Genomic DNA, 8,382 nt, shown 5'->3' with positions numbered 1-8,382 from the left:
GGTCATTCCAATAACACCCACTTCATACTCATCAACAAAAGAGAATCAGAACAAAACAAAATTTATCACATGGCTATAATTTAAAGGGAAAAACAAAAACTAGCAGACACTGAAGCACATTAGCAATGTCCAATTAAAGTTACATTCCAAAAATAAATAAGGTTACATTCCTTCTTATGGTGATTAGCCATTTTTACATGACTTATCTTAGACTCTCAGAAAGACTACTAACAATACCAGATCAGAAATTACTTGCTACCACCTGTGAAACTAGAATCAATGCACTTTTATTTATTAGTAACCACCTATCCCAGATTACCTGGGATTGTCCTGGAAAGCACCACCTTCCAGAAAACCTTCCTGGGTGCAAAAAGTCCTGGTTTTCAACAAGGAGGGCATGCAGTAAGTTGGGAGATTACAAAAACCTATATATTGGCCAAAAGAGACTCAAAAACAATTTTTCGTATCAAATGAATATAATTGCATGGGTTCCCTTGGCCACAGACGTTGGTACCCTGACTTGTGGTTCACGATGATGGACCACCGCTACTGGTTCTCTTAGAGGGATGGAAGGGTGGGAGTGCTCGAAGTGTGAGTGTTGACAGTACGATTGACCATTGTGCTTTGTCTGGTTTAACGCTTAGCTTTATGAATATTGAGACTAGATTTGGTAAGCGTTCAGATAAAATGAGAACGAGTACAATACCACCCCCAGCATGATCCAAGCAGCAGTACCAAAAAAGAAGCCTAACCGGTTATGTTACTTTAATGCCAGGTGCAAGGTCACAGCTAACTGGATTAGGGAGATACATAACTCAAGCAGCATACCGCCCAATTGCCACAATGGAAAAAAAGACCCTAATAAGGAGTACAAGGAAGAAAAAACATAACATTGATTATGGTAATGATTGTGCAACTCTTCTTGATATGATAAAATTATTGAATTGTATGATATGTGGATGAAGTGCCAATAAAACTTTTTTTTAAATAAAGAAAACAGCACCTGTGAATTCACTTGGGCAAACCACATGAAAGAGTATGCGTTATGAGATCATTTCCTGGACTGCTCAATCAACTGAAGGTTAGTTAAATTTCCTGATTCAGACACCGCAACCCAGGTGCCCTATGAAGAACAAGAGGACATTTTGATAACGTGTTGGCTCTTACCAACTATTATGCTTTCTGCAGTATAGTAAATGATGTGTTTGGACCGTGGCAACAAAAACATCCCCCCCTAGGGAACCAGTGAAGAGGTCTGAGAGGCCGGGCCCCAAACACTGAAGCTGCAGCTCAGGGAGAGGAACATGTCTGATCAGAGCACATGGGAGCGAATGAAGGGGAAGGAAGAGAGGAGCACATCCTGGCCCACCAAGCCTTGAGGATGATATTCCCACTCAGCGGAACCAAAGCACAGAGAGGACCATAGGACTGTCCCCACCACGAGACACGATATCCCTCACCCATAGCCTTACAGGGGACAACACTGGAGACACAGTGTGCGAATTCCGCCTAATTTGACCCCACCACACTGAGGCAAAACACTAATGGCGTGCAACAGAACAGCAAGGGAAACCGAGCAACAAAGTCCCCAGGGAATACCAAAAATAGACTTTGGAGCCAGGGCTTGTCACCCCATCTGGCTCAAACAGAAAACACTCCTAAAGGCCAACAGTCTTTGAACTAACTACAAGCTTTTCTTTTTTGTTGTTATTGTGGGGGGGCAGTTTGGGGGGGTTATCATTGGCTTTTTGTTGTTTTCTTTTGTTGCTTGGTTTTTCTCTGTCTTGGATTTGTGCATGTTATTATATCTGCAGGTCTGTCTAAATAAAACAGGCTGGATGAACAATCTGGAGAAGAAAACAATGGGATTGACAGTTCCGGGGGGCCATGGGAGAGGGGGATGTGGGGAGAAAGGAAGTGGTGTTAACAAACTCAGGGACAAGGGACAAGTGATCCAAATCGGTGGTGAGGATGGTGTAGGAGGCCTGGTAGGGAGTGATCAAGTGTAATGTAACCGAGAGGAATTACTGAAACCCAAGTGAAGGCTGAACATGACAGTGGGACAAGAGGAAAGTAAAAGGAAATAGAGGAAAGAACTAGGAGGCAAAGGCACTTATAGAGGTCTAAATAAAGGCATGTACATACGTAAATATATTTTTATATGAGGATGGGGAAATAGATCTATGTGTATATATTTATAGATTTAGTATTAAGGTAGCAGGTGGACATTGGGCATCCACTCAAGTACTCCCTCAATGCAAGAACACTTTGTTCTATTAAACTGGCATTCCATGATGCTCACCTTCCTGGCACAGTCCCTGAAGACAAATGGGTGCATAAGCAAATGTGGTGAAGAAAGCTAGTGGTACCCAGCTATAAAAAATACAGCATCTGGGATCTTAAATGCTTGAATATAACAAGTGGCCATCTAGATGAGAAGCAACAAAGCCCACATGGAAGAATCACGCCAGCCTGTGTGATCATGAGGTGTCAAAGGGATCAGGTATCAAAGAACAAAAAATCATATCATTGTGAATGAGAGGGAGAGTGGAGTGGGGAACCAAAGCCCATCTGTTGGCACCTGGACATCCCCTTATGGAAGGGTCACAGAGAGGAGACGAGCCAGTCAGGGTGCAGTGTAGCAATGATGAAACATTCACTGACTTGGCTTTCTTCCTGCAGTCAGCATCATTGCATCTATTTTGTGAGATGGAGGAGGACTTTGTGAGTTGGTGTCAGACATATGGGCTAATGTTGGACTTGTGGGCTTGGGCAGCACTGGGTTGGGATGTTTTCTTTTTTTTTTTTTTAATTTTAACAATTTATTGGGGCTCAAACAATTCTTTTCACAGTTCATATATATACATACATCAATTGTATAAAGCACATCTGTACAGTCTTTGCCCTAATCATTTTTTTCTCTTTTCTTCTTTTACATTTTATTAGGGACTCATACAACTCTTACCACAATCCATACATATACATACATCAATTGTATAAAGCACATCCATACATTCCCTGCCCCAATCATTCTCAAGGCATTTGCTCTCCACTTAAGCCCCTTGCATCAGGTCCTCTTTTTTTTCCCCTCCTCCCTCCCCATTCCCCCCTCCCTCATATGCCCTTGGTAATTTATACATCGTTGTTTTGTCATATCTTGCCCTATCCGGAGTCTCCCTTCCCCCCTTCTCTGCTGTCCCTCTCCCAGGGAAGAGGTCACATGTGGATCCTTGTAATCAGTTCCCCCTTTCCAACCCACTCACCCTCCACTCTCCCAGCATCGTCCCTCACACCCTTGGTCCTGAAGGTATCATCCACCCTGGATTCCCTGTACCTCCAACCCTCATATGCACCAGTGTACAGCCTCTGTCCTATCCAGCCCTGCAAGGTAGAATTCGGATCATGGTAGTTGGGGGGAGGAAGCATCCAGGATCCGGGGGAAAGCTGTGTTCTTCATCGATACTACCTCACACCCTAATTAACCCATCTCCTCTCCTAAACCCCTCTATGAGGGGATCTCCATTGGTTGACACTTGGGCCTTGGGTCTCCACTCTGCACTTCCCCCTTCATTTAATATGATATATATATACATATATATACATACATATATACATATACACATATATACACATACATACACACACTTACATCTTTTTTTTTTTTTTGCATGATGCCTTATACCTGGTCCCTTGGGCACCTCGTGATCGCACTGGCCGGTGTGCTTCTTCCATGTGGGCTTATTTGCTTCTGAGCTAGATGGCCGCTTGTTCACCTTCAAGCCTTTAAGACCCCAGACACTATCTCTTTTGATAGCCGGGCACCATCAGCTTTCTTCACCACATTTGCTTATGCACCCATTTGTCTTCAGCGATCCTATCATGGAGGTGTGCAGTCAATGATATGATTTTTGTTCTTTGATGCCTGGTAACTGATCCCTTTGGGACCACTCGCTCACTCAGGCTGGTGTGTTCTTCCATGTGGACTTTGTTGCTTCTGAGCTAGATGGCCGCTTGTTTATCTTCAAGCCTTTAAGACCCCAGTCACTATCTCTTTTGATAGCCAGGCACCATCAGCTTTCTTCACCACATTTACTTGTTCACACACTTTGGCTCCAGCCGTTGTGTCGGGAGAGTGAGCATCATAGAGTTCCAATTTAATAAAAGAAGGTATTCGTGCATTGAGGGAGTGTTTGAGTAGAGGCCCAAGGTCCTTCCGCCACCTTAATACTTGACCTATAAATATAGACACATAGATCTATTTCCCCATCCTCCTATATATATTTGCATGTACATGTCTTTGTCTAGACCTCCATGAATGCCCTTTGACTCCTAGCTCTTTCCTCCATCTCCCTTGACTTTCCTCCTGCCCTACTACCATGCTTCATCGCCACCTGGGCTAGAGTATACCTCTTCTCTAAGCAACCTTACCCTTGATCATTTCCCACCAGGCCTGCCACTCCCACTTCTCTACCATTTGGGGTCCCATGTTTTTCCCTTGTCCCTGGGTTTGTTAACACCACTTCCTTACCCCCCCTACCCCCCCAGGGATGTTTTCTTGATGTGCACTTAACCTTTATATAAAACTCTCTCTTATACATGAGTTTCTGTGGATTTGTTTCTCTAAAGTACCCAGACTAATACAGATAAGGACAAAAGACATTTTTTTAAAGGAAGACTGATTTTTAGCTGTATTAGAGATTAGAGAATTGTTGTTGATGATTATTATTGTTGTGTTTAATCATTATTATGATTAAAATTATTGTTGTATTATTGATTAGAGAAACAAATTCATAGATGCTCGTGTGTATAAGAGCTTTATATACAAAAGTAATTGAATATTGAGAAAACATCCTAGTCCAGGTCAAGTCCGTAAGTCAGATATTAGCCCATATGTCTGATACCAATCTACAAATTCCTCTTCACGTGCATGAAATACATGCAATAATGCCAAATGCTGGAAGATCACAGGTCAGTGAGTGGAAAGCCTTGTGGATCCAGCGGTGGTGTAAGCATCTCAGCGCTCCTGTGGGTCTCCATGTGGCTCCTCCAGCTCCAGGGCTCTAACGTAACTCCATATGTCTTCTCATCAGGAATACCAAGCAGCGTGTGTGTTCTACCTCCAGTGAGCTATTTATCGCCACAGCACCTCCAAATGAGGTCATCAAGCAGCAAACTGATTATTGGTAGGCTAAACTCCATCCCTTCGCTCTTAATAGGCTCAAGTTGGCGCCAGATTATGTATCTACCACAATAACTCAAAACAAACAAAAAACCTCCGGAAAAGGGCAGCAAAGTTAAACAGGACTTTCTTTTTTTTTTTTTCAGGTGGAGGAGGGAGGGGGAAAATTAGAAACTGATATCAAGGGCTCAAGCAGAGGGAAAATCCTTTGAAAATGATGATGGCAGCATGTGTACAAATGTGCTTGACACAATGGGTGAATGTATGGCTTGTGATTAGAGATGTAAGAGCCCCTAATAAAGGTATTTAATAAAAATTTAAAGTGAAAAAAAGCATCGCAAAACACATGCAATGACTCCAGCTGCAGGATGATTATAGGGCAGTGGGTAGAAAGTCTTGTGGATCCAGTGGCAGTGTAAGCATCTCAGTGCTGGCAGGGGTCTCCACGTGGCTTCTCCAGTTCCCAGGGCATGGGGTCTATCAACGTAGTGCCATGTGTCTTCTCAGTAGATCGTCTCCAAGGGAGTGAGCAGAGAGAGCAAGAGGACTTTCTCAACTTAAAAAAAAATGTTTTTTTCATCTTCTTCACTAGACTCATAACTTCTTTGGAATCCAATTTTGATTTCCCGAGTTCATATTGCCTTTGTGCTTTAAAACCGTTTTCCCTGAGAAAGAAAGGTTTAACAGGATGACATCCAGGATGCTTCGGAAAGTTTGAAAATGGACATTTTAGACAAGGGTAGCCTATATGATGAACTTGTAGGTACCGAGGAGCTAATTGATCAACAGCTGGTCTACCACAACAAGCCTTTAGGTCAAAATTGGGCAGGCATTTTTTGAAAGTTGGTAACGACTTCCTACAAGTTTAAAAGGCTAAGTAGGTCCTATTGCAAAATTCAGACTATCGCATCCTCAAACGTTTTGGGTTTGAGGCATGTGGGTTTACCAAGAGCACAGCTACAAGGCAGAGAGCATTTTCCGTTTGATTGTATCTGGTTTATCACTGCATGAAAGAAGGATGGATGGTCTAAAGGGGCAGGTAGCTCAGAGAAGACGGTAAAGTATACTGAGAAACATGCATTGTTACTTTTTATTAAACAGAAGTTAATAACTAATTGGTCCTATTGTATTTACATCCTACTTTCAAAGTCATAATTTTGTGTCTTAAGCATATAAATAATATAGTTTCCAAAATTTAAGTATTTGTGGTACAGTGAATTACTTCTACTTGTGTAAAGTAGTAGTCTCAAGCCCACAAGGGCAGTTCTGCCCTGCCCTTTAGGGCCCTATAGAGTCAGCATCCACTTGATGGCAGTTGTGTTTTGCTTTGTTGGGGTGGTGGGGTTGCTAGATACTAGCTACAGTCATTGTGACTCCCACAAAGTGATTGCGTAGGACTGTGCAAATCAAGTGTTTGTGGCCCACCAAGAAGGTTGGATAGCTTGCTAAGGGGGAAGGAGGCCATTTTACCTTCCTGCTAGGCTTAAAATGATCCATCAATTCCATGACAGTGAGTTTGGTTCGAGAGGCAGCTCGGCATCCCTGTCAGTGAAAGCCAGTGTATCCCTAGGATCTGGAGTCCCTACCCTGAGCACCTCCTAAACCCAAGAGATAGCTGTAGCACTGTAGAAGGTTTGAGACTGAAAAACAATGGCAGGAGGCATACTATGTGTGGAATTCTCTGCCCAATAAACAAGGGGCTACAGTGTGCTTAGGGACCTATGGAGTGAGAGAGTCCAGTGCCTTCAACCAGGAAGCTTCCTAGCCCGGTGAGGTGCTTAGCTAGAGAGTTCTGTAGGAACTCTGGTGGTCTAGTGGAGTCCACATTGGGCTAAAGAACCACAAGGTCAATAGTTCAAGATCACTAGCTGTTTGGCAGGAGAGAGAATGACGAGGTTTTTGGCTTTCCTGGAAGATTACAGTCTTGGGACCCTACGGAGCAGTTCTGCTCGTCCCATAAGTCAGAATTGATTTGGTGGCAGTGAGTTTGGTGGGGTTTTTTTGTTTGTTTGTTTTTCGTAAAGATCTTTGTAATAACCAAGCAGAGCAAAGGCCAGGCTGAGGATTAAAGGCCAGAGAGAGGCCTGCATGTTGGCACAACTGAGAAGCTGTCCTGATCCATGGAAGAACTGTAACTTCAGTCATTCCTGATCCTGAATTACAATTTGCTACTTGTAATTCTCAAATCCCGAGAGGAATTAGTGCCATGGAGAGGCTGGCTGTAGCAGAATTGGTAGAAAGACTGAGGAGTAGAAGGATGCCTAGCCTCAGCTTCACAGGACTTGGCCTGAGACTGAGGCTGAGGCTGGTTTTTATTTTCTCCTCCTAATGAGATTAGACGAAGAGGTTTGACATGCCCCCCAATCAATGCTATAGTATCCAATACAGTTTTAAAATGTAAGTGGGTTAAAGTAATAACACATGTGCATAGTTATCATGTATTATGGTGTTTGGGGTTTGGTCTGGCTTTATCCAAGGGAGACTCTTCCTATAATCAGTCCCTTTATTCTTTATAAATATGAAAATTTGGTTTCCATTTTAGGTGTGTGCTTCTGAATTGCAAGCACTGGTGGCTGCACTTTCACAAAGTTGTTAATTTTCCAAAAGCACCAAATTGTCTTTAAACAGGAATTATATAAATCAGAAGGATCTAATCGTATAATCTAATTAAGAGTTCACAAAGCACATGAGTTTAGCATATGACAAGGAGCTCTCTGAGTGTACTGTTTCCTGTTACCAAAAGCAAAAGTCTTACCAGAAAAACTTATATCTGAAGCTTATTAATTTGTTTAATCTTTTTTACAAATAGCTTAATATTATCTTCTTTACCAGTGCTAATTCTTTATGGTGCTATGTACAACCACCTTAGTGCCCTAAAAAAACCCTACTTTAAATTCAAGTATAACTGCCTTTTCCAGAAACATTGGAATATCCAGATGCCTGCGATATATTTCAAAAAAGGAATCAAGTTTTATTTCATTTTGTCTTTCCTGCATCTGGTACAAGAGGAAACACTGAGAACATACTTGTTGAATGAATAAATGAATGGATATCAGATCCTTAAAGAAGCTACGATTTACCTCTAGTTTTCCATTTCTGAAAATAATATGTATATGACCCTCTTCAAAATTAATGATTTGTTTTGTATCCCCTCTATTTGCAACATCATCAACAGAAATAAAAACATTAAAATAAAATCCTTG

The sequence above is a fragment of the Tenrec ecaudatus genome, chromosome 1, assembly GCF_050624435.1.
Source record: "Tenrec ecaudatus isolate mTenEca1 chromosome 1, mTenEca1.hap1, whole genome shotgun sequence".
Lineage (NCBI taxonomy): Eukaryota > Metazoa > Chordata > Mammalia > Afrosoricida > Tenrecidae > Tenrec > Tenrec ecaudatus.
The sequence above is the reverse complement of the archived record's forward strand: the minus strand, read 5'-3'. Positions refer to the sequence as shown.